We start from the raw sequence: 4,960 nt of genomic DNA, 5'->3' as shown, positions 1-4,960 counted from the left end.
CAGGACGTAATAGACAAAGGCTGCTTGGAAGGGTCAAGGTGTCACGATACAAACGCTTCTTTGGTACCTCAGAAATCAACCCCCTCCCTACTTTAGAAAGCACATTGAGGTGCACCAAAGCCCTATCCTGGAGTTCTATCAGATTCGTGATTTCTAAACAACGGCGTTCTGAGCTAAGAACCATGTCCATGGGGTAGTTTTGCTATCTCTTGACCTTGGTGAGGCCCGTCAGGAATATCGATTTCTCGAATTGAACGTGAGGTTAACACCTAAATAAACGATCAAGCATGCCTCACGATGCTGAACAATAAGGGAGACTCTAACATTGGGTATTAAGGTATAAAACTAGTACCACGTCAAATGAAGGTTACTTGGATATGAGGGAGATTGGAGCTACGGCTATAGGACCAATCATATCGCTTTAGGCGAGATACGAGGGTCATCCGGAAAGTAGTACCCGTTCGTGAAATAAAGACACAAAAGTAAATATTAACAAACATAAAAAATTTTATTTGAAAGAGGATACTTTAAACTACTTCTCAACATAATCTCCAAGCAAATTAAGGCATTTGTCATAACGTGTGACAAGTTTCTGTATTCCTGCTGCATAGTCCTTCGCCGCCAGCTCATTGAGATACGCGAGGGACCCATCTTGCACAAATTTTTGCATAATGCAGATGGTGTTTAACAATTTCATGAACAATTGTTCGAGAGACATTGGGAAAATGCTCACAGATGTCATCAATTGTGACGCGCCGATCGTTCCTCACGAATTCGTCAACTGAGCTCACCAGTTGGTCTGTAATGACAGACGGTCTCCCCGGACGCTCATCGTCGTGTGTGTTCCCCCTCCCCATGTTGAAGTTGCGACACCACCGCCGAACAGACGACTCGTCCATTACATTGTCTCCATACACCTCCTTTAATTGGCGATGAATATCACATGGGCGAACGTTTCTTGCATTGAGGAATTTAATCACTGCCCTCACTTCACAACTGGCGGCGTTCTCAATTTTTTTAAACATTGTAAACAATCACAGAAACAACACAGGCAATGCTAGCGTCACGCAACTTGGCTCAGAGAAGGCAGACAAGCCACTGAAGCTATCTGACCTCGTCCAGCGGCTACTCGCGTCGTCAGCACTTCATGCGGCACGAACGGGTACTACTTTCCGGATGACCCTCTTATATCCCTTGATGGTTGAACGAAGACAACGGAAAAAACAATAATCCCGAAGAGTAGTATCTTCCCTCTTCTTTTTCACTTATATTGATTAAAAAATTAACGTGATGGAGTCCTCAGAAAGTAAAATATTCTGTGGGTAAACTGTCCCCCGGATCTCAAGACGGGAACTTCCCGAGAGTACGTCAATCGATAGTGTCAGTCATTTTACGACTGGGACTTGGAATCCCTCATCACTTTAGACAAGAGGTAGATTGGAGAATTCCATGATAAAAATGCATGGAATAAGTTTCACCATTTAAGATATAAGGACAATGAAAGCACGGAACCCGTCCTTCAAGAGTAAATTTGTGCCACACTTTGTAATAATCGTCATTATGACTGAAAATATTTACAAATATATTTATCGTACTTTATACACCAATGGGTAGAAGCTACAGTAACAAGTCATTCTCTAGATGGGAGTCTTTTTTCTATCATGGAAATATATTTTTTCAAGCGTTGCCGCTAAGCCATGTTTTTAGGAGTTACGTTAATCCCTACAGTCGCAATGTAACGAAGCAGGTCATGCACGTATTTTCTCATTTTTGCGTTTTTCACTAGATTACTCCCATTCTGAAATACGCAGAAGGCGTAAGACAGGCCAACATGAACACAACAAAATTCATGGCCATACTAGCAAGGATCACCATGAAATGCAGTTCAACGCTAAAAGTAGAATTGTACACTATTTCCGAAAACTATAATTTATCGCATAAAGCAAAAAGTCATAACTCAATGAATCATCGGACGAGAAATATAACAAACAACCATCGGCTGTACACACCACATCTTTATGAGGTATGGAATAAAAGGGATGAATGAATTACTCGGCCAATTTTAATTTCTTTAGATGATGACTTTCACAGGCACACAGTGGGCCAACAGCAATTCACAAAGACTTTAAAAAAAACCTCTTATCCTGGGAGTGATTTGAATATATTAAAACCAATCCAACTCGACCAAAACAATCCATATGGAGAGATCAAAGTGCCACCTTTTACCCGCTGAGTCAAGTTATGTCCTCCTCAGGATATTTACAAACAGCATTGAGCGTAATCCACCAGACTTTCAAAATCACTAGGGGATATAAAACATTAGGCAGATGCGACTACGGTTAGTCATAGCATGAAAAAAGTCGTAAGGCACACGTATGAATGTAACACCTTCATAATTTATCGTTCCGAGTAATTTCGCGAGACAGATATAGCCGTGTGGGCTAAGCAAATAAGTCACGGCGATAAAAGCAAACTGGTGGAGGAAAAAAAACAAACGTTGCCTCACAGTCGCCTGGAGGACGAATAAACCAAGTGACACTAAATTTGCCGAACCAAGATAATTCTCATAAATCCACCACGCATAACAACATGCGTCAGACAGTTTTAAGGTTTTTCATTCACTGCGGTCACAGGCGATGGCTTTCGAGGATTTTCCCTGTCTTACGTCAATGAATTTCGTTCAAAACCCAACGCCGGTAAGGGAGCGACGCTGACTAATAGCCCCGGACACTTGCAAGGGATGCTTCACCTAAATACAACAGTAAGAGCCATTGTCCGAATCAACGAAGAGAGTCGGATGCAATCAGGGACAGGAATACCATGGGCCGGACATGTTGAAACAAATGGCTGGGGCGGAAAAGAGACGGGAGAGGGAAAGGCAGAGACAAGATAAGAGAGACGTTAAAAGCGGGGATAGCCAGGCAAAAACATGGAAAAGGGCTCTCTCTTCAAACTGTCAGTATTCAAGAAAGTGAGGTGTAAGGCGGGAGGGGGGGGTCCTAGAGGAAGGTGGCAAGTCCCAGGGAAGAAAGGGCAGACGAGTGGAGATGGAGTGGATCAAGTGGAGATGAGGAGGCGATGAGGAGGAGAGAGAGAGGGGAGGTGAGCTAAGACATCACTCGTGCGCGCCACGCACTTTTATACACCAAAGAAGCGATGAACGGTGATCCAATTGAAACAATTTGTCTACCTAGCTCTTTTGAACTTTTATCGATGAACGGATAACGCTATGATGCGGCCGAATTAGGATCCAACCCAATCGATGACTCCATCGATATCGAAAAACCGCCCAACTATCGGCTTATTGATGAAAATTGATGGTATCGTAGTAGGCTCTCCTATCCATATAGCAGCACTGCGTAATTCTATGGTTTTTCTAAAGAAAAAAACTTTCTGCGCCACACACAAACCTTAAATCTCTTCGTAGATCACTTCTAGAGAGGATTTGACGGCAGTGATGTAGACTCCAAGGTCTATCCACCCCATAACTCACCATCGTCAAGGTTTTTTTATAGCCAGGGTTGATGTCGGAAACTCATCAGGCCGCAGTTTACATCACAGTGCGATCGGAAGAATATCGTACCTGACGATCGATACATCGCAACATCGTACATAAATGGCGCTAAGATCATAAAAAATTCATATCCTGGATGAATTCAACCATGATTTGGCTTATGAAAAAATTAAAAGCGAAAAGTACTCCTCCGAAAAAAGCGAAGGCTTTCTTGGTGACGGTTTGTAAGTTAGGGCGTCACGGGTGATCTTGGGGGGAAAGCGAGACAGATGCAGAGAAAACCGATACTTCCGTCGAAAATCCTTTGAGCTGAAGCTTTCATCTGTTTAGCGCCCCTCGGGTTTACAACACAGGTTTCTCCCCGAGCCAAAACATTAGCCACACCACCAACACCCAAGCAGCATACATGTAAGTGCCCACTCACATTAGGCGCAAGAGAAATCACGGAATTCTTCAGTGCCTACAGAAAGCATTATTTATTACAATACTATTGCCGGCACCGATGATTTAGTCAATGGAAGAAATAATTTAAGTCATTAGACGATGTTCTTTAGAAAAAAGCGAAGCCATTTAGACTAAGGAGGAGTGGAAGGAAGGTTATCAATTGAAATAAATTAAATTGATTCAGCATATTAAATTCACAGTTTAAACGACCATAGAAAGGTAAAATCAAATATGACGAAACCACGCTTCAGTGTGCCGTTTACTTGTTAATCCTAAAAGGATTACCAGCAGAATATCTTTTATACGCGTCTCGGTTAGTTACCATGAAACCATTAAATGTGAGTTAGCCATAGCTGACTCACCTTAGTTAACTCTTAAGTATTTGTAAATGAATAGGAGCGCATAAACCATTCATACTGGTATCAAAGTCTTCAAACTTTGAGCAATGATGTCACATAAATAGTGGATAAATCAATGAGAAGGCTCAAGTAATTTATTTATACACCGTATATTATTTATACAGTATATTATTTATATTTATATAGAGTGACCATGCTGAGGTTCTTCATTACTATATTAACCTAAGGGACCCACTAATAATGATCCCTCATAGGAATTTTGTGGTTAACTGTAACAGCATAGAACGCCATGTTCGAGCAAGAACTTTAACCTTCCTTACAGTTATTCATTGTACTCGGTCTCACAACACGACGTACAACACAACCCTGGCAAATAAATGTACTAACCCCACTTTGATAATGTTATAAAATCTAGGTAACCCAAAAAATAGATTTGTAGATGGCCAGAATAATACCATGCAGGCACATTTTACTCCAAAAAAATTACTGATTCTGATCAAATAACTGACAAAAGGCTGCATGATACATCCAAATTTCAATAATATAATCTTAAGGGCAAAGCTGAAGGTACACTGAGATATTCTCTCTCCAGCTATGTGAAACCCACGTACAACGTCTTGAGATTAGACTGACTATAATTAAG

This window comes from Hetaerina americana, unplaced genomic scaffold, assembly GCF_022747635.1.
Source record: "Hetaerina americana unplaced genomic scaffold, ioHetAmer1.1.p SCAF_2, whole genome shotgun sequence".
In the NCBI taxonomy this organism is placed as follows: domain Eukaryota; kingdom Metazoa; phylum Arthropoda; class Insecta; order Odonata; family Calopterygidae; genus Hetaerina; species Hetaerina americana.
This window is presented reverse-complemented; position numbering follows the sequence as displayed.